The following is a 22,608-nucleotide window of genomic DNA, read 5'->3' as shown; positions in this document are numbered from 1 at the left end:
GGTTTCTGGCTTCAGTGTCTGTCCTCGTACTGGGTACTGTCCTGCCTCTGAAGCACGAACAGTAGAAATGGCTTCTCCTCTGTGGTTCCTACAGCCAAAGAGAAGACAAACTGTTACTCATAAAATAATTATTGACACAAGTAGATGACTATTCTTTGCTGAGTCTGAATAAATATAAGTACATTGGCTGATTGGGCTTTTAAATTATAAAACAACAACAAAATATAATGGCAAACAATAAAACAGTATAAAAAATAACAAAATATTTTTTTAAAAACATAGCATAGTATTTTCAATCCTTTTTTTTAATAATAGAAAAGAAATAAATAAATACGTCCTTTTTCTTTTGACCATTTATAATAGGACACATGCCTCTGGCATTCCTGGAACACAACCATGCCTATTCATTCGATAACTGTCTATGACTGCTTTTGAGCTAAATGGCAGAGGTAACTAATCACAACAGAGACCTTTAAGCAAAAAAGCCTAAATAAAATATAAAATATTGTTCATCTGACTCTGTACAAAATAAATATATATTTGCCAGCCTCTGCAATGCAACACAAAGTTAAGGAATGAGTTGGTAACTATAACTAAAATTCAAGATGCAATAAGAAAAAAAAATTGATAAATTATACTACATGAAAATGAAAAAATGAAAGCCAACATAACAAAAAATAGCATGTTAAACCAAAGGACAAATGACAAGTCACTAGGAAATAGATGCAATTTGTAGAGCACATAAAAACCAACTATCCTCGATACAAAAAATACATTTAAAAAATGGAGGTAAAACGTTTAAAATATCCTGTAGGAAAGTGACAAAAGACATGAAAAGCCAACTTATGAAGAGAAATATAAAAATAGCCCTTAAACATATTAAACATGCTCCACTTCACTTATAAGAGAAAGATCAATTAAAACTACATTGAGATATAATTTCTCACCCATGAGATTGGCAACAATTTAAAAGTTTGACAATGCATTCCATTGGTGAAGCTGCGGGGGAAGCGGACACTCAAGTATTGAAAGTAAGGATGCCAAATACAATCATTTTGTGGGGATATTTGGAAATAGCTTCCAAAAGTTCATTTGCATTTACCTTTCAACCTAATAAAAACACCTTTAGAAATTTACTCTAAAGACACAACTTTCAAAAATGTGAAAATATACATGGAATTTCATTATGTAACTGCGAAATGTTGGAAGTGACATAAATATCCAAACACAGCAAGATTGGTTGAATAAATGATGGCACGTGCACATAATGGAGGACAATATACAATAAAGTAGAATGTGACATGTAAAATCAATTGCAATTATATTGGCAATTCACAACTGGAAAGTGAAACTTTAAAAAAGCATCATTTACAATAGTAACAGCAACAATAAAAAAAAAAAAAAAAAACAACCCTCGGGGCGCCTGGGTGGCTCAGTAGGTTAAAGCCTCTGCCTTCGGCTCAGGTCATGATCTCAGGGTCCTGGGATCGAGCCCTGCGTCAGGCTCTCTGCTTGGCAGGGAGCCTGCTTCCTCCTCTCTCTCTCTCTGCCTGCCTCTCTGCCTACTTGTGATCTCTGTCTGTCAAATAAATAAATAAAATCTTTTTTAAAAAAAAAAACCCTCTATAATAGTTAGAGGTGAAATTTAACCAAAAAATGGGAAGGATTTGTATGCTGAAAACAATAAACTTTACTGACAGAAGTCAAAGAAGAACTAAATATATCTAGAGATATGCCATATGTAGTTAGGAGGTCAAACATTCTCCAAACTGATGAATACATTCAATGTAATCCCAATTAAAATTCCACAAAAACTTTTCATAAAAATCAGTTAGCTTTTTGCAAAATTTATATGGCAAGACAAAGAACATAGTATTGCCAAAATGTTTTGAAAAGAGTCCTTTTGGAAACACTTACCGTTAAGCTATTATAGTGGGGTATTGGTGAAAATGTAGATACATAGATAGGAACAAAATCCAGAAATAGGGCAACATGTAAGTGATTAACTAATTCTTAGCAAAGATGCCACAGAAATCCAATGGACAAAGAATAGGCTTTTCTACAACTGACTATGAAACAATTGTTTATGTATGTAAAAAAATAATAAACTACAACCCATACCAAACATCACATACACAAATTAACTAAAAATGTATTCTAGGTCTAAAAGTAAAAACAAAACAATAAACTTCTAGATGAACATTTGGAGAAAATCTTTGTGACCTTAGGTTAGGTAAAAATTTCTCATATAGGACACAAAAAGCAAGAATCATAAAAGAAATCTTTGATAAACTGCACTTCCTCAAAATTAACATTTCTGTTTTTCTCAAGACTGAAAATGGAAGGAAAATAGAAAATTCCAAGAAAATGGATAGAAAAGAATCAGATTCAAGGAAAATATTCTCCAAAAACATATCCAAGACTGATGTCCAGAATAGGGAGAAGTCCCAAGACTCAGTAATAAGAAAAGAAATCCAGTTTAAAAAATGGAAAGCAATATAATGGGCCTTTGGGCAGAACCCAACTGAAATTTACTCCTTCTTTTGATAGAAAACAAAGAAACACAAAGAAAAACAAAATAGGAAAAAGGACCTACATGTGCTCAGAGATGTAAACAGCTGGAAATAGCAGGTTTCCCATCTTACAATAACATCCAAAAAAAGCAGGATGCACTGAAATTTGATACTTTGCTTGAACCCATCAGAGAACTAGGATTGCAGGGCTAATGATTAAACAAAAACTGGAGACAGACGGGCACTTGCAGGGAGAAACAGGATGCTCACCTTGGACAGATGTTGTCAAACACATTCCACTGGTCACAGGATTAAAGTGGAGATTTTTTTTTTTTTTTTTTTTTTTAATTTATTTTTTATTTTCAGCATAACAGTATTCATTATTTTCCACCACACCCAGTGCTCCATGCAATTCGTGCCCTTTATAATACCCACCACCTAGTACCCCAACCTCCCACCCCCCACCCCTTCAAAACCCTCAGATTGTTTTTCAGAGTCCATAGTCTCTCATGGTTCACCTCCCCTTCCAATTTCCCCCAACTCCCTTCTCCTCTGATTTTTAATGAAACAATAAGAGCAGAATATAGACCAGTGGAAGAGTGTGAACACTGGAGGACCAAAATATGTGATACTTCCCATCAGCCTTTAAGCTTCTTCTCCGGGAACTCCATAAAATTCTTTCAGGGAAGATCAGGGACAATCCAGAGTAAGCTTCCCTGGGTGCTGCAGGAGGGGAACAACAGCTACAACTGCTAAATCCACCAATACCTAATCTACCCCATCACCACTGTAGAAAAAAGTGACTTCACCTGCAGCGGAAGGTACTGGTGGAATCCTGCTGCAGTTGAGGGAAGACAAAGAGGCGACCACCAGAACATCTCCTCTATGTCCAAAGTAACAGTTTTCATCTGCTCAAGGATGGGCATCAGAACCACGGCCTGAAATAGGTGGGAACCTCCTGCAGCTGGGGGAGGGAGACAAGGACTTAAAGTGTTCTATCTCTGGGGGGCACCTGGGCAGGTCAGTTGGCTGAGTGCTGGGCTCTTTACTTTGGTTCAGGTCATGATCTCTGGATCCAGCTCGGTGTCAGGCTCCAGGCTCAGCAGGCAGCCTGCTTCAGATTCTCTTCTTCCCTCTCCCTCTGCCCCTCCCCCCACTCATGCTCTTTCTCTCTCTAAATAAATAAACAAAATCTTTTTGAAAATGAAATAAAATGTTCTACCACTGGAAAGGAATACTTGCCAAAGCCATATCCTTAAGATCCAGTTTCACTGTCTCCAGTTAAAATTGAGACTTAATAAAAATATCAGAGTATGTCCCCTTCTTGACCTTTCACCCCCATGCTGGGAAACCTGGAGTAAGTCACAGTGCAATACTATTGAGAGAACTTCTAGAGACCTTTCTTTGGGGAGTGGAACAAAGACTCAAAGACAAGTGAAGAGACAAAGATAAAGTACAACTGGAGAATTTTTAAGTGTCTGAACTCTGACAAAAAAATTTCAACCCTGATAACTTAGCAACAAAGACTTCAAATCCAGGCTAACTTCTGACTAGTAGCACAAACACCCACATAATGGCTAGCAGAAGGAAAGGTGTGCTCATTTTCAAGTACAAAATACACTTATCTCAGTATCTACTATACCTTACAACATGTCCAGCTTCCAACCAAAAATTTCAGAGGCATAAAACAGGTCAAAAATAAAGATAGTCTGAGGCTATGAAGCAGTCATCGTAACAGACTGAGATATGATACAGATGTAGGAACTATCGAAGAATTTAATATAAATATGATTAATATGTTAAAGGCTTTAATCTAATAGAAGAGGTAAATAGTATACAAGATTATCAGACAGATGATTTCAGCAGAGATATTTGAAGAATCAAAGGAAATGCAAAAAATAAAAAAAACACAGTAGCAGAGATGAAGAATGAGAGGCTCACCAGTGGACTTAAGAGATATAAGGAGAGAATTAGTTAACATAAAGATAGACCCACTAGAAATTACATAAACTTCAATGGAAGGACTAGAGATAGAGACAGAGAGAGAAGCAGATAACCTTAACCCCTAGAAGAAGAAAACTCTTAGAACTCTCCCCCTTTCTCCCGCTATCTGATTTGAACCAATAAAGGACCATAGTCCTTTAGTAAGAAATGGCTTCTAATTATCAATCAATGATAACAATCACACAGTAACGAGAGTGATATACTGATAAACTGAGTTAGCAACCCTGTTTTGCAGGATGTTTTAGGGTAAATACTGTGGCTCCCTTTCTCTGCAGTCTATGGGTCTTAGCTGTGTGTTCAGAGCACCACTTCCTCCTAGTAAATCAGCCCTCAGATTTGCTCTGTGATCAGTTCAGTATTCAACTACCTCTCCTGACAAGTGCCGGCAAGATGCTGCTCCCATCACAGGTCATCCTGCTGGCCTCTCTGTGGATCTGTAAGTGGCTTTACCCATGGGAGATTTCACTGCGTGAAGAAAAGAGATAGAAAGCATGGACAATCAAGTCAGCCATTATGGGCAGAAGAAAGCCCCAGAGGTCATTCAACCCAGGCAGATAAATTCCACCATGACCTTGAATTATTCAGGAAAAAAATGTAAATCCTAAACCCCTAGGTTTTCATTAATAGAAAAAAAATGTGCACTGTTTTTTTAAAATTTTTTATTTTTTATAAACATATATTTTTATCCCCAGGGGTACAGGTAAAAAAATGTGTACTATTTTAAGGAATGTCAAAATTTTGCTAATTGTTATTTTTGTTTTCCTTTCAGATGCAGATGCAGACTTTTTAATAACGCAACTTGTACCATCCATTACCAAGAAACAAGGAAACACAGCATTTTTAGAATGCCACATAAAAGCAGGTGGCTTAAGGAATAATGTATATATTCACTGGTATCAACAGAAGCCAGACCAGCCTCTAAAACGAATTCTGTATATCTCCTCAAATGAAAATGTGGTCCACGAACAAGGGGTTAATGAGGAAAGATATGAAGCCAGGAAATGGCAGAGGGATTTGCCAGCGAGTCTTAGGATACACCGAGTTAATGAGGAAGATGCTGGGCTATATTACTGTGCCTGCTGGGATACACTGTATAGAAATGCTCCACTTCCACTGAACAAAAACCCTCCCACAACGCCACACCCCTGCAAACATATACATGCTCCTTTCTACCTCCCAGAGGGACCTGGCTATTGTCTGGACTGAACATTTCTCCTGCATCTGTGTCCTCAGCAAGGTCTGAGCTAGGACCCAAGCCCCCAATCTGTGTTGTTTCTTTTAGTCAGGTCACCTTATCATTTATTTACCTCTCTGGGGCCTAGGTTGGCTTTTGTTAGTGACATCACTGGTTAGTTAGTCCTAGTTAGTTTCCTTCTTTTACATCTATGAGAAGTTTCTGGGAAAGGAAGCTAAATCCAATAAGCAAAATGGTGTGCTGACTTTGAATGAATGAATGAATGATGGAAGATATAAGGCCTTTGAAGTAACATGGACTTGGGTTTGAACTCCTGCTCAGCCTCTTAACTGACAGCATGATCTAGGAAAGTTACTACATCTTTCTCATACTGTTGCTGGGGACTGAAGAAGGTTGCATGCAGGATAGGTCTAGCACAGGGTCAACACATCACCGTGTCCTTTCCCACTACAACTACACTGTTTCTCTGACCCATCTCAGCTAACATAGGAAGTCAGGAATTTTTAAAAGGCACATTTTACACTGTCTTCCCAATAGTAATAGAGTTTGCTCTATTTTGAAAAGCTAAGAACTGTAACTAGGAAAAGAGTTGAGGGTAATAAACCAAAGGATGTCTTTTCACCAAGAATTTTCTTCATTCACAGCAGAGTACAGAAACATCCTTGTGTCTAAAGCAAAAGCGGCAGCAATTGTGAATATTCACTACGCCTTGGAATTTTTTTTACAAACTACTGATCTACAGAATGTACATACTTCTGAATAAAGTTGTGGGATTATTATCTCATTTGTTATTACATAAAGTAATAAGACTTTTCTTCTTTTTTTAATTTATTTTTTATTTATTTTTGGCATAAAAGTATTCATTATTTTTTCACCACACCCAGTGCTCCATGCAATCCGTGTCCTCTATAATACTCACCACCTGGTACCCCAACCTCCCAAACCCCTGCCACTTCAAACCCCTCAGATGTTTTTTTAGAGTCCATAGTCTCTCATGATTCACCTCCCCTTCCAATTTCCCCCAACTCCCTTCTCCTTTCTAACTCCCCATGTCCTCCATGCTATTTGTTATGCTCCACAAATAAGTGAAACCATATGATAATTGACTCTCTCTGCTTGACTTATTTCACTTAGCATAATCTCTTCCAGTCCCATCCATGTTGCTACAAAAGTTGGGTATTCATCCTTTCTGATGGAGGCATAATACTCCATAGTGAATATGGAACACAGCTTCCTTATCCATTCGTCCCTTGAAGGGCATCTTAGTTCTTTCCACAGTTTGGCGACCGTGGCCATTACTGCTATAAACATTGGGGTACGGATGGCCCTTCTTTTCACTACATCTGTATCTTTGGGGTAAATACCCAGTAGTGCAATTGCAGGGTCATAGGGCAGTTCTATTTTTAATTTCTTGAGGAATCTCCACACTATTCTCCAAAAAGGCTGCACCAACTTGCATTCCCACAGTGTAAGAAGTTCCCCTTTCTCCACATCCCTCCAACACATGTTGTTTCTTGTCTTGTTAATTTTGGCCATTCTAACTGGTGTAAGGTGATATCTCAATGTGGTTTTAATTTGAATCTCCCTGATGGCTAGTGATGATGAACACTTTTTCATGTGTCTGATAGCCATTTGTATGTCTTCATTGGAGAAGTGTCTGTCCATATCTTCTGCCCATTTTTTGATATGAGTGTCTGTTTTGTGTGTGTTGAGTTTGAGGAGTTTATTATAGATCCTGGATATCATCCTTTTGTCTGTACTGTCATTTGCAAATATCTTCTCCCATTCTGTGGGTTGCCTCTTTGTTTTTTTGACTGTTTCCTTTGCTGTGCAGAAGCTTCTGATTTTGATGAAGTCCCAAAAGTTTATTTTCGCTTATGGCAGGATACAAAGTCAATGTTCAGAAATCAGTGGCTTTCTTATACACTAACAATGAAAATACAGAAAGGGCAATTAGAAAATTGATTCCATTTACTATAGCACCAAGAACCATAAGATACCTGGGAATAAACCTAACCAAAGAGGTAAAGGATCTGTACTTGAGGAACTACAGAACACTCATGAAAGAAACTGAAGAAGACACAAAAAGATGGAAGACCATTCCATGCTCTTGGATCGGAAGAATAAACATTGTTAAAAATGCATATACTGCCTAGAGCAATCTATACTTTTAATGCTATTCCAATCAAAATTCCACCGGTATTCTTCAAAAAGCTGGAGCAAATAATCCAAAAATTTGTATGGAACCAGAAGAGACCCCGAATTGCTAAGGAAATGTTGAAAAACAAAAATAAAACTGGGGGCATCATGTTACCTGATTTCAAGCTTTATTACAAAGCTGTGATCACCTAGACAGCATGGTACTGGCATAAAAACAGACACATAGACCAGTGGAACAGAGTAGAGAGCCCAGATATGGACCCTCAACTCTATGGGCAAATAACCTTCGACAAAGCAGGAAAAAGTATACAGTGGAAAAAAGACAGTCTCTTCAATAAATGGTGCTGGGAAAACTGGGCAGCTATAAGTAGAAGAATGAAACTCGACCTTCCTCTTACACTGTACACAAAGATAAACTCAAAATTGATAAAAGACCTCAATGTGAGACAGGAATCCATCAGAATCCTAGAGGAGAACATAGGCAGTAATCTCTTAGATATCAGCCACAGCAACTTCTTTCTTTCAAGACTTTTCTTCTAATTCTCACAATAGCCATATAGTTCCACACGCTCTTCCAAAATATGGTGGAAAATCTCTAAGTCTGAGTGAAGTAGAGCTCAAGGATAGGTGTGTTTGAAACAAAACCTAATGGACAAATGTGAGGATGTTGCTCCGAAGGGAAAGATAACAATGAATTATTATAACATAGGGTTTAGGTGAAGTCTTTGGTGATCTGGTAGTTCTTTACACCAGGAACATAATCAACAACACTCAGACAGATCTTACTGAGAAGGTCTTTCCTTGGTTCTAAAGCAAACCTTCCTCCCCCAGCCCTGCCTTTGATGAACAAGGGCTGCTACTGCCTCCCCAGTCCTGATTAATGCCCCTTTTTGGAGAGAATTCTAACTAGTCACTTTCAAATGCCAACCCTATGGATATATGGGTCTTTGGCTTGGGTTTGTAGGTTGAATATACTCGTTTCTTCTCTTTTCACTGTTTTTATGTCTACTGTCAACCTGTTCAGTTATCTCTGACCTCACTCCATTGCATTTCAAATGGAGACACTGGAGTGAGAATCTTTCAGAATCAACTCGCCTTTACCTGAACACCAGACAGCACACTTCACATATATTGCAAGCAGTCTGGAGTTTCTCTCAAGAAGGTCATTGTCCACTGGTACCAGTGAAAATAGAAGAAATTATGCTGAGTGAAATAAGTCAAGCAGAGAGAGTCAATTATCACATGGTTTCACTTATTTGTGGAGCATAACAAATAGCATGGAGAACATGGGGAGTTAGAGAAGAGAAGGGAGTTGGGGGAAATTGGAAGGGGAGGTGAACCATGAGAGACTATGGACTCTGAAAAACAATCTGAGGAGTTTGAAGTGGCGGGGGGGTGGGAGGTTGGGGTACCAGGTGGTGGGTAATAGAGAGGGCACGGATTGCATGGAGCACTGGGTGTGGTGAAAAAATAATGTATACTGTTATGCTGAAAATAAATAAATTAATTAAATAAAAAGAAAATAGAAGAGCCCCTGAAATGAATCCTATATGGCTCCACCAATAATACCTGTAAGACTAGCCCCATTCCGGCTTAGACACAGATAAGAAAAACAACAGTCTTTTACCTGATAGTCAGTAAGGTCCTCATGTGCCACATGATCCACAGTATCCCCTGATACTGTGTCTACTGGGATCTCACAGTATTGCAGAGTCAGAAGGGAACTGTGTGAAATCATTTTCTATTACTAACCCTCAACTCCTTTCTCACTTGAGCAGCCCAGCAGACTGGGCTCTTCATAACAGGTTCATAAGCTGTGGGAACACAAAGTGCCCTTTGGACATACATAACCCAATGCCTAAGCAGCAAATAGGGACATGGGATCCCAGAGATGACAAATGTCTTGTCCAAAGCTAGTTAACCACAGAGACAGGGCTACACATGTATTTTTGAAGATCATAGAAGAGCTTCCAAGAGGCTTCCCCTTTCAACATTTCAGAAAAATGGATTTTGTTTTCAAATTTTGGTTTGAATCAAAATCTGTTATCTCATGGGAGATAAACTTCTACAAATTTCTTTTTTATTCCAGGAAAAACATTGTCATTACACAAATTATTTTCTCATTTTGCATGGTGTGATAAAGAATCATGTTGTCAAGTTGTAAAAGTAGCTGATGAAAAAATGGAGGCCATTGTTCATATTTCCAAAGTATATCTCTGTTGGTATATTTACATTTTGTAAATATTTTGTAGAAATACAATCCCAAATTACTAACAGAGCAGGTCTAGTGTTTGTGAGAACAGAAGGGTTTTTCCTTTGATGCATCTCTGAGCAGTTTTACACAACTGAATACGTGGAAATCAAAACCTCTTAACTGACTGAATACTTTTCCTGGTAATGTAGATAAATCGTTGGTTGACCCATACTACCAATCTCTCTCTTTTCTTTTGCTTTTATTTTTCTGTTTTCTATCAGCTCTTCTCAGTGAATACTACCTCCTTGAAAAAACAGACACTTGGGTCAACTCAGCTCAGGAAAACTTACAAAATATCAGATACGAAGCCTATATTCAAGGCTTTCCAAGGAAACCCAGAAGATCAAACGGCCAGTACGATGTTTCTACCTGCTGATCCTGCTGTGAACCTCAGGAGAGGGCTGATGTTTTTGTAGAACCTCTAACCAGTGTGATAACTCAGGCTGGATCAAGATGTTTGCACAGGGAACTAAGCTCATAGTAATTCCCCCAGGTAAGTAACCTTGTTTTATTTCAATCCTGTGAGTGAAAAATTGATAGATATTTTTAAGAAAAAATAATACAGGATCCCCTCCGCATGTGGACAGCAATTTTGCAGCTACTTGTCACTCTAGCAGAAAGAAAACTACTTTGCAAATGGTTTATTTACTTCCTGCTTGCAAACAGATTATATTGGAAGAATTTGATAAAAAAAAAAAAAAAGACCTGAAATCATTCCTGCAAAGGGAACAATAATATTAGCTAAGATTATTAAGGGCCAGATATCATGCTGACTGGTCTAGTGCACTATCTCATTCCTCCACAGCCCTATTCAGAAAATCCTCTTTTTCCAGTTTTGCAGGTGGGGAAACTGAGGCTTAGAGATGTTCGGTTATTTACCTAACGTCATATGACTAGTTATTAAGGCAAAGAGTGGGATCCAAGAGAGATTTGTCCATTCCAAAAAAGTGTGGTCTAGGCCATTATGTGATATTAGAAACACTAAGCCATATTTTTTTAAAGATTTTTATTTATTTATTTATTAACGAACTATGAGAGACTGGACTCCAAGAAACAGATTGAGGGTTTTAGAGGGGAGGGGAAGAGGGGGTGGACTATTCTGGTAGTGGGTATTAAGGAGGGCACATATTGCATGGAGTACTGGGTGTTATATGTAAACAATGAATCATGGAACACTACAACAAAAACTAAGGATGTACTGTATAGTGACTGATATAATATTAAAATAAAAAATAATTAAAAACTGAAAAAAATATTTATTTCTTAGAGAGAGAGAGGGAAAGTACACATGGAGAGAGGAGCAGAAGGGGAGGGAGAGTTGTCCTACATGCAGAACTCAGCTGCTTAACTCAGAGCTGTCTTTGCACTCCTGCTGGGACAGCTGCAGAGAGACCAAAACAAACAGGATCTTCCTCTTGATAGGGCAACTCAGATTTTTAAATCAATTCCCTGGAAACGGTTAGGGTAATTTCAAGCTCAAAGGAGCAGTTCTTCAGGAATAACTAGGTTAAGAGATCATAATTATGATTTCAAACTCTGTAACAACTTATCAGGTCTAGTGTCAGTGGGAATTAGATTCTGGAAAGAATTGATTTTACAATTAAACCAGATATCCACCCCTTAATATATAGAAATAAAATAATCCTGTAAAAATACTGAACACTCACTTATTAAATACGCAAATAAATTATTTCTATTTTTTCTTTTTTTGAAAATTAAAGAAATATTAACTGTAAATTACACTCTAGTAAAAGAAGCGAAATCAGAGAAGAAAACCCTTTAAGGGAAGACATTAGAACTTTCAGGAAAATGGTGAGAAAAGATAAAATCATACTCTCCAACCCCTGTGAATGAGGTGGGAAAGACGGAACCAAGCTGACTCTGGGGAACACCAAGTTCATGGTGTCAGGGTCACAGAACCAAGCCCCATGTCAAGCAGCAGGTCAAGCCCCATGATGGGCTCCATGCTCAGCAGGGAGTCTACTTATCTCCTTCTCTCTCTCTCCCTCTGAGCCTGCCTCTGTTAGTATACTCTCTCTCTGTCTCTAACATAAGTAAATCAATCTTTAAATTTTTTTTAAATGATGAGAATGTAATAAGCATTGTCTCAAGTATTGTTACCTTGAATACAAGGTACTCTCTCATTTTTTCAGTGGAAATATCCAGACATAAAGGAAGAAGGGAGGATGTTTTGCAATTTGAATATATAAACTTAAAGTGATATGGATAAAAGTCAAATATTCACTTGTATATTTAATATCTTAATTATCTAGGTATATTTAGAAAGTTAAAAATTGTATCAATTCAAACATCAATTGAGAAACACTGCTTTTTTTCCCCTCAATTTTTTTTTTTTCATTTTAGACACTTCACACGCATCTGAAACATATACATTAGAGCAAATTTCTGAGTCGTCCCAGGGTCTGAATGTCTATTTTGGGATTCCCTTAGAATGACGTCAATGGATAGTTTTTCTGAAGAGCAAATTATCCACTTACAAAATTAAAAAAAAAATTTTGTATTCCCTCTGGTATTCTATATTTTTCAATGTAAGCATAACATGTAGAGATTTTTGTTCCAGGTAATATTTACCAAATCCATATTAAACTTCTTTACTGTCTTTACCAGCTCTACCTCTAAAACCAACGTTGAGTTTATTTCAGGTTGATACCTTGTCCAAGTAGTATTGTTTGATCAAAGTAGAGCATTAGAAGAGCCTCTTTAATATGAGAGGCTGAAACCCAAGGCAACCCCTGTGTTGTGAGGGATAATATTGGAAATGAAAGCTTCACCTTATGCTCTGGCATTTCAATGTGTTAGATTCTACATGCTTTGGTCTGTATCTCAGCAGGATTTGCAAACATCTCCTGGTTTTCATGTCATCTTTGAGGTAAACCTTACCAAATGGTCAAGCTCTGGGGCAGAAAAAGAAACAGCTCTAGTGCACAAACTATTCCTCATTTATTTATACTGCCTATTTCCAAAATCTATTTGAGAAGACTTAAGTCTTCTTAATACACAAATAGCATTCTGCCATGCACTAAAAATAGAAGATTCAAAGCACTGAAGAAAGTAGAAGAAAAAAGGCCTGTGGTTATCTACCTAGAAACACAGGGTCAAATTTTAGGTTCAAAGGCAGGGAAAACTGTGGTGAAGTACATACTTTATATCACCTATGAAAATGAAGCACACGGACTTTTCACATTTGTTATGTTTTTCCCACCATAAAATGAGAAAAGGACTTTAATGTACAAGTTGTTTAGGAGAAATGTGAACTGAAAGAGCGGGCATTGCCTTCCACATCCACTTTATAAAATGGAAGAAACGGTCTTAAGAAAAGCACATTTCATGCTCCCACTGCATCGTTACTTTGGGCACCACGATATTTAATGTCATTCACAGATGGTGAACTTCAGGAGACCTGGTTAGGTCAGACACCAACAAGTTTGACCTTCATGCTCATATTTATTAGAAAAAAGTTTAAACCTTTTAAATACAGTTAGAATATTAAATAAAGTTAGAAATGTCATAAATTTGAAATTCATAGTCAAATATGAATTAACTTTAATTATTGAATAAAAGAAAAATAACAGAAAAATAAAGAACAATTAGATCAACACCAATATGTAGGTTTGAAATATCACACTTGCACTTGGAAATGTAGTTGACATTTGGTAAATTTATATAGGATTCACAATATCATATCTTAATAAAATATACATAACCAGCAATTTAATTCCAATGTATTTTGTAATTATGCCAATGAATGTATATAAATATATTGGACAGGTTTATTTATTTGGAATCTGTTTTCTAATTTATGATTCATAAAATTATTTTGGCCATAAAAATCACTGTTAATAAGCTTAAAAAGAATGTTGAAGGAAAAATTAGGTACTATAATACCCAAAATATAGGCACTAACCATATTTAATCAAGTACACTATTTTAATGCTCAGCTAATATTCAATTGAGAAAATTATGGGAGTTCAAGATTCATTTCATGTTGAAAAGAATAAAACATCAAGAGTCTAGCTAAAGAAAAGAGACAGGAGGTAAAACCAATGTGTGACCAGCCAGAAACTTTTCAAATTCATCAATTTATTTTCAGTTTCTTTACTATAACAAATCAGAAGTATTCCTACAAAAAAACACACAAAGTTTCTAAGATGAAAATTAGATTCCTTAAAATATTGACTAGAGATTAAAATTATGTAAATATCATATACAATTGAAAAATTAATCTTCTTTATCTAACATGCTTTTAAAATTAAAAACAAAGTATATCATTAGAAAAATATACAGTGTCTTAATATTATAATCAAAATAGTATTTGCACTACAGTAAGATATATAAACGTAAGTACATTCTGGCATCATTCTATTTATATCATGAATAAATGCTCATTGTTTGTTATTCATTTAGTATAAAAATAGGAGCTATGATACACAGAGAGAAATTCTCAAGAATTTTTTTCCCAAAAAAAAGAGTACTACATACTGCCCAGAAGAGATTTTTTTCCTTTTCTTCTCAAATGAAAAATCCAATTGTTCTTTTCTAAAGAAATTGCCCATTGTATTGCTAAACTAACTCCAAACTAGCTCAAAGAGAATATCAGTAAAGCACTGGCATGATGGAAATAAGTTTTATTTTTTTTAAGATTTTATTTATTTATTTGAAAGACAGAGATCACAAGTAGGCAGAGAGGCAGGCAGAGAGAGAGAGAAGGAAGCAGGCTCCCTGCAGAGAAGAGAGCCCAATGCGGGGCTCGATCCCAGAACCCTGGGATCATGACCTGAGCTGAAGGCAGAGGCTTTAACCCACTGAGTCACCCAGGTGTCCCGGAAATATATTTTAAAAGGATTCTAACATTTATCATTTTAATCACTAACAGTAAATGTATAATCAAGTAGCATACCAGTGTTTGAGTGACATAACCTTTAAAACCAATGATGTTTTGCGATATATTTTGACATTATGTCTGTAAGAAACTCTGAAACCATACTTCTAACATTACACCAGATATATAGATGTCTATATATAGATATAGATTATAGATCTACCTAGATCTAGATATAGATCTAGGTAGATCTATAAATAGATATAGATCTAGATAGATCTAGATAGATCTATATCTAGTGTGTGTGTGTGTATATATAGATATATCGATATAGAGATATAGATTTATCTAGATCTAGATCTAGATAGATCTATAAATAATATAGATCTAGATCTATCTAGATCTAGATAGATCTATATCTCTATATCGATATATCTATATACACACACACACACACACATATCTATCTATCATCTCTCTATCTACCTATATATTTTATTCAGCAGGTGAAATTACACATACTGTGGGGTTCTAGAAACCAGTCAGCAGCTTTCTAGAGCAGATTCAACTTTAAAGGGAGACTCTGAGTGTCAAAATATGGTGTCTTCTTAGTCTTATATAAATGTCAAATGGAATTCCAATACAAAAGTTGCTTTCAGTGAACATTTTCCAAGCAATACCAAATTCTGATAAGTGCATTAGTTAATACAAAAGCATTTCTGAAAAAAATAAGTTTTCTAATAGCAGTTTTGGAAATACCACTGGAAATGCCCCATTGCTTCTAAATTCAAGGCATTGTAAATATTTGAGAGATGCAGTTTTAATCATTTAAAATCCTGGATCTTAAAATCCTGGAGTTGTTCAGAATGGAGACTGAGTTGTTTTACAAAATCAGGAATCAAATAGGAGACCTCCATTACTTCAAAAGTGGGTTTGGCCCTAAAAGACTCTGAATCTCACAAAACAAACAGAGGGTTGATGTGGGGAGGTGGGTAGGGAGAGGGTGGTGGGGTTATGGGCATTGGGGAGGGTATGGGCTATGGAGAGTGCTGTGAAGTGTGTAAACCTGGAAATTCACAGACCTGTACCCCTGGGGCTAATAATACATTATATGTTAATAAAAATTATTTTTTATTTTTTATAAACATATATTTTTAGTCCCCAGGGGTACAGGTCTGTGAATCACCAGGTTTACACACTTCACAGCACTCACCAAAGCACATACCCTCCCCAATGTCCATAATCCCACCCCCTTCTCCCAAACCCCCTCCCCCCAGCAACCCTCAGTTTGTTTTGTGAGATTAAGAGTCACTTATGGTTTATCTCCCTCCCAATCCCATCTTGTTTCATATATTCTTCTCCTACCCACTTAAGTCCATCAACAGATGAATGGATCAAAAAGATGTGGTATATATACACAATGGAATACTATGCAGCCATCAAAAGAAATGAAATCTTGCCATTTGCGACAACATGGATGGAACTAGAGCGTATCATGCTTAGCGAAATAAGTCAAGCAGAGAAAGACAACTATCATATGATCTCCCTGATATGAGGAAGTGGTGATGCAACATGGGGGCTTAAGTGGGTAGGAGAAGAATCAATGAAACAAGATGGGAATGGGAGGGAGACAAGCCATAATAAAAATAATTTTTAAAAAGTAGGTTTGGGATCCATATTTGAAGATTTAAAGATCAACTGGATAGATATTCAAGGACACGTGGATGTGGAGTCTCATTCAGAATGTGTGTATTGTTCCCAAAAAACCCTCACATTTTAATCCAGATTCCACCACTTTATAGTTGTGACTTTGAGCAAGTTACATGGTTTCTTGTAACTCTTTTCACACTGAAAATAAGAACAATTAGTACCTCATAAACCACTGTGGATGGAAGGCCTGACATAAGTACTAATTCTGTGGCAAATTTCCTTATTTCCCTGTGCTAGGTGCTTCTAAACCACACAATGTTTGTATTACTCTAATAATGTTTTAATTGTTATTCCACTTCCCCACAGATAGAAGCCTTAATGTAGACATTTTCCCCAAGCCCACAATTTTTCTACCTTCAGTTACGGAGCGAGAACTCCATCAGGCTGGAACATATCTTTGTCTCCTTGAGGATTTTTTCCCGGATGTTATCAAGATAGATTGGAGAGAAAAGGATGACAAAACAAATCTGACATCGCAGCAGGGAGACACCATGAAGACCAACAACACATACATGAAATTCAGCTGGCTGACCGTGAGTGGAGCGTCAATGGATAAAGAACACAAATGTATCGTCAAACATGAGTGGAATAAAGGAGGAGTTGACCAAGAGATTCTATTTCCTCCACAGAAAAAAGGTATGTGCATGTATATATGAATGCAACATTCCAGCACCCTTTTTTGCCCCCAAAGGAAATAGTCCACATTTTTTGTCAAATATTAATGAAAAGAAACAAATAGAAACTTTTTATTGATGTTGCAACCTTTAATATAGGACATAAATGTCCTGCTCTTTCTTTTAGAAATTCTTTTCTATCATCTGCGAAGAGTGATAATTTGACTTCTTCTTTGCCGATTTGGATGCCTTTAATTTCCTTTTGTTGTCTGATTGCTGAGGCTAGGACCTCTAGTACTATGTTGAATAGCAGTGGTGATAATGGACATCCCTGCCGTGTTCCTGACCTTAGCGGAAAAGCTTTCAGTTTTTCTCCATTGAGAATGATATTTGCGGTGGGTTTTTCATAGATGGCTTTGATGATATTGAGGTATGTGCCCTCTATCCCTACACTTTGAAGAGTTTTGATCAGGAAGGGATGCTGTACTTTGTCAAATGCTTTTTCAGCATCTATTGAGAGTATCATATGGTTCTTGTTCTTTCTTTTATGGATGTGTTGTATCACATTGACTGATTTGCGGATGTTGAACCAACCTTGCAGCCCTGGAATAAATCCCACTTGGTCGTGGTGAATAATCTTTTTAATGTACTGTTGAATCTTATTGGCTAGTATTTTGTTGAGTATTTTCGCATCTGTGTTCATCAAGGATATCGGTCTATAGCTCTCTTTTTTGGTGGGATCCTTGTCTGGTTTTGGGATCAAGGTGATGCTGGCCTCATAAAATGAGTTTGGAAGTTTTCCTTCCATTTCTATTTTTTGGAACAGTTTCAGGAGAATAGGAATTAGTTCTTCTTTAAATGTTTGGTAGAATTCCCCGGGGAAGCCATCTGGCCCTGGGCTTTTGTTTGTTTGGAGATTTTTAATGACTGTTTCAATCTCCTTACTGGTTATGGGTCTATTCAGGCTTTCTATTTCTTCCTGGTTCAGTTGTGGTAGTTTATATGTTTCTAGGAATGCATCCATTTCTTCCAGATTGTCAAATTTATTGCCGTAGAGTTGCTCATAGTATGTTCTTATAATAGTTTGTATTTCTTTGGTGTTAGTTGTGATCTCTCCTCTTTCATTCATGATTTTATTTATTTGGGTCCTTTCTCTTTTCTTTTTGATAAGTCGGGCCAGGGGTTTATCAATTTTATTAATTCTTTCAAAGAACCAGCTCCTAGTTTCGTTGATTTGTTCTATTGTTTTTTTGGTTTCTATTTCATTGATTTCTGCTCTGATCTTTATGATTTCTCTTCTCCTGCTGGGCTTAGGGTTTCTTTCTTGCTCTTTCTCCAGCTCCTTTAGGTGTAGGGTTAGGTTGTGTACCTGAGACCTTTCTTGTTTCTTGAGAAAGGCTTGTACCGCTATATATTTTCCTCTCAGGACTGCCTTTGTTGTGTCCCACAGATTTTGAACCGTTGTATTTTCATTATCATTTGTTTCCATGATTTTTTTCAATTCTTCTTTAATTTCCCGGTTGACCCATTCATTCTTTAGAAGGATACTGTTTAGTCTCCATGTATTTGGGTTCTTTCCAAACTTCCTTTTGTGGTTGAGTTCTAGCTTTAGAGCATTGTGGTCTGAAAATATGCAGGGAATGATCCCAATCTTTTGATACCGGTTGAGTCCTGATTTAGGACCGAGGATGTGATCTATTCTGGAGAATGTTCCATGTGCACTAGAGAAGAATGTGTATTCTGTTGCTTTGGGATGAAATGTTCTGAATATAAAAGAAATTCAGTCCTTTAAAATTGAAGTAGAATGGGCTTTGGAACATACAGAAAAAAAGAAGACAAATTCACTTAGTCTTTCTTGCCTCAGTTTCATCATCTGAAAATAAGGTCACAGTGATGTCTTTGGAGGGTCATTGTATGAATTAATTGAAATAATGCATATGAAAGCCCCTAGCAATCTTGCAAACCATAAATGCTCAAGAGAGAACCACACTTGATCATGAAATAAGAACAATTATTCATCTTTCAAGAATGTTCTACTCAGCAGTCAGAGTTCCTTTCACTTCAATCTTGCTCTACTCAAAGAATTACCCACAAACAATGAGTTATAAGCAGCAAAATGTTTAAGCCAGATCACAGCTCAACAAAAGTAATTTGGCTGCTGGAGTTTTAGTATGGTCTTGGGTTTTTCATATTTGAATTTATATTCCACTCTAAGGGGAGATTTGGTGAGTAAAGATGAGCTGAGGCTACAAACATTCTCCCTTTCTACACAATGAATGTATTTCTTACCATTGGTAAAGCTGCTCCACAAGCATTCTTGCAGTCCTGGTGTGTGCCAGGCCTGGGAAGGATGTAGGATGAACTACTGCCCAAGGAGGATCACTACAGTAGAGAGAATATACTTGTCTAATCACTTAGGGTCACTCATGATTCAAGCAAGGTGTCCTAAATTAACCTCATTGGTGATGACACTGGTCATATTCAGACATTGTGGGTGGATGACTGAATGTGCTCTGGACCTGCTGTGATCCAGGAACTCACTAGACTCAAAAGTCAAGTTCTGGCTGGCATTAACATCACAGACCAAGGCCCTACAGAGCCCATCAGAAGGAACTAGTTTATACTTTCCCTGTGGTTCACAAGTGCTTAGGAGCAGCAGACAACAAACACATATGAGACATGCAAAGACCTTTGCAGTATACCACTCTGAATTGCTGAAGTAAATCTTTCTCTTCTTGAATCCTTAGTTTCTCCAGTGATCAATTTAGAGTCAAATATATACTGACATTTCCTTTCTCCTGGAATGTGATGAAGACAATGTGCAATAATGCCAGTGAAAATGCTTGGTTTTGAAAACACGAGATGAATATGTTTATTCATTTGTTTTATATTTTCCTAATAGCTGGTGTAAAATTATAAACAACCCTAATTTCTTATTCCTACAGCTAAGAAACAGAGAGGAAGCAAATGAGCAAAACACAAGTTTAATGTAATCACTGGGATGAAGTATTTTAAGTATTGATTTTTATAGTGATAGAATTAAAAATATGCTATGGTATATTCTATGATGATCATTTTAGAAAAGGGAGAATTTCTTATTCATGATGTGTTTTACCTGAGAATTAAGTTCTGAAAGGACTGTCTCCCAAGACCTTCTCTCATAGCAACAAAGCTATTGAGGGCATTTCTGTTAATGTTTTTCTATGGCAAATTTCTAATGCTGTTTCTTGTAAGATTTTGTTTGTTTGTTCTTTTTGTTTTTGATGAAAGTTAATAATACATAGAACATGGAAGTCAAAATCCACGAAGTGATTTCGAAGAGATAAAACTAATCTGGTTGGATTGCATGGAGCACTGGGTGTGGTGCAAAAATAATGAATATTGTTATGCTGAAAATAAAAAATAAATTAAAAAAAACTAAGTTGGTCCAAGTTTTCAACGAAACTGATTGAAAAAGAGAATCTAGGACATATCCACATATTATAATTTGAGAGATTATTACCTTAATGTTTTTCAATCAACCAATTCATGGTGATTAGAGATTTTTACTTCTCTTTTAACGAGTAAAGCCACTGTATGGAAAAGAAAGGGAATTTTAAGACACTTTAAAGTCAGTTCTTGAGAATATTTTAACACCTAAACATGATTATATACACTTTTTTATTCTTGAGATTTACTTCAAAACCAACAGCTCAGATTTATTTTTTAAGAGCATACTAAAATAAGATTCTGTGGAGTGAATAATTTGCATAACAGAACCATACCTGTATGGACAAGAACAAATCAAGCAGAATAAAGAAAGAATAAACCAAAACATGTTGGGACTTTCTTCCTCCACCCAACAGTCAATGATCTTTTTAAGGATTTTTGTCTTTGTATGCATGTTGGGTTTTGCTTTTGTTGGGGTTTTGTTTTGCTTTGTTTTGTTTTGTTTTACACTGTAAAGAAATACAACCCTCACCTCAGTTTTATATATTCAGAAAACTATGATTCTTACTTGGCCAATCTTTTAATCCCTGGAAAGAAGCACATTGAAATACTAAACTTCTATAATCAAAAGGTCATTTGTTAAGAGTAATTTAGATACTGGAAGGGATGATGTCTTAGAGTCCACAATGGTAGATATATTATCGATTTCTATGGATTGTTTTACAAGGTAGTTTCCACATGTTCTAGCTCATCTAAATCCTCATAATGGTTCTTTGAGTGCTGGCTCTGCCCATCACTGGTATGACTCCCAGTGAGTTATTTAGACTTTCTAAACCTCACGTCTTCGTGGCTAACATGAATATAGTTCATGTCAATGTCATTAGGGAATCAGATGACCTAATACATGTGAACATTTCACATGGTGCCTGGCAGAGTAATAATCACTCAATAGGTATTGGCTCTCATTCGTGTTGTCATGTCAACAAATACCACCCACCGCTCCAGAAAAGAATGTGTGGAAGTTGGGAATATTGGGAACATGCATAATTTGGAAAGGTAGGGTCTCTTTCTTTTGCTTAGAAGGAGAATTTACCTAAACCATACTCCTCCCAAAATGTAAGATTCTGCTGTGGAATTTACTTGGGTATCAACCTCGCTAGTCTGGCATAAGGCATTTCATGTTAGCAATGGGTGCTAAGGACTGTAGAGAAGCCACTGTTTCTGGTTATTTTTCCATTCAGCCAATATTTATAGAACACCTACTGTGCAGCAGGCTCTGTGTCAGAAGCTAGGAGCACTTAGATAGTCTTAGACATTACCCTCCAGTTGTGAGGAAAGAAAAAAAAATGTATCATTCACAAACTTCAACATCTTCATGTGCAGAAATGCAATATATGAATTGACTTACTGATTTACACAGACTCAGAACAATCATTTCTGGAATTGTGGCATACATATTAGTAATAGCTCTCTCCTCTTGGTTGACAAATTCTATCTGTCTATCTATCTATCTATCTATCCATCCATCCATCCACCCATCCATCCATATATCCACAACACAAACACCGGTCAAATAATATACATGAACAATTGAATAATACTTGCTCTCATTTCTTTTAGATCTCTCTGCTATTAATTTTACAAAAGCTTCTCTGAGATATAAAGATGGTAAGTTTTTGTCTATGTTTGCCTTTATGTTATGCTATAGCATTTTTTCCTCCTGATCAACTTAGCATCTGGCGTTAGGTGGAAACCTCAGAATGGCTGGTGATATTTTAACTCAATCCATCATTTCTCGGGAGTGTTTTTCACAGATTAAGTGTTTGTTTGGGTGTGAAAGGACTATAAGTTAGGGGTACAGTGATTGCTCTGAATTATTTCAACAATGG

General features: G+C 36.6%; 1 gene segment (V, D, J or C); it reads left to right on the top strand.

The window, feature by feature from the left end:
* LOC309844792 (T cell receptor gamma constant 1-like) overlaps positions 1 to 22,608 on the top strand; it is a 30,091-nt gene that overhangs the window by 4,568 nt on the left and 2,915 nt on the right. The window contains exons 3-5 of the C gene segment in view: positions 10,569 to 10,619; positions 16,983 to 17,312; positions 22,340 to 22,387.

Source organism: Mustela nivalis, assembly GCF_964662115.1.
Source record: "Mustela nivalis genome assembly, chromosome: 12".
In the NCBI taxonomy this organism is placed as follows: Eukaryota; Metazoa; Chordata; class Mammalia; order Carnivora; family Mustelidae; genus Mustela; species Mustela nivalis.
The sequence above is the reverse complement of the archived record's forward strand: the minus strand, read 5'-3'. Positions and strand labels throughout refer to the sequence as shown.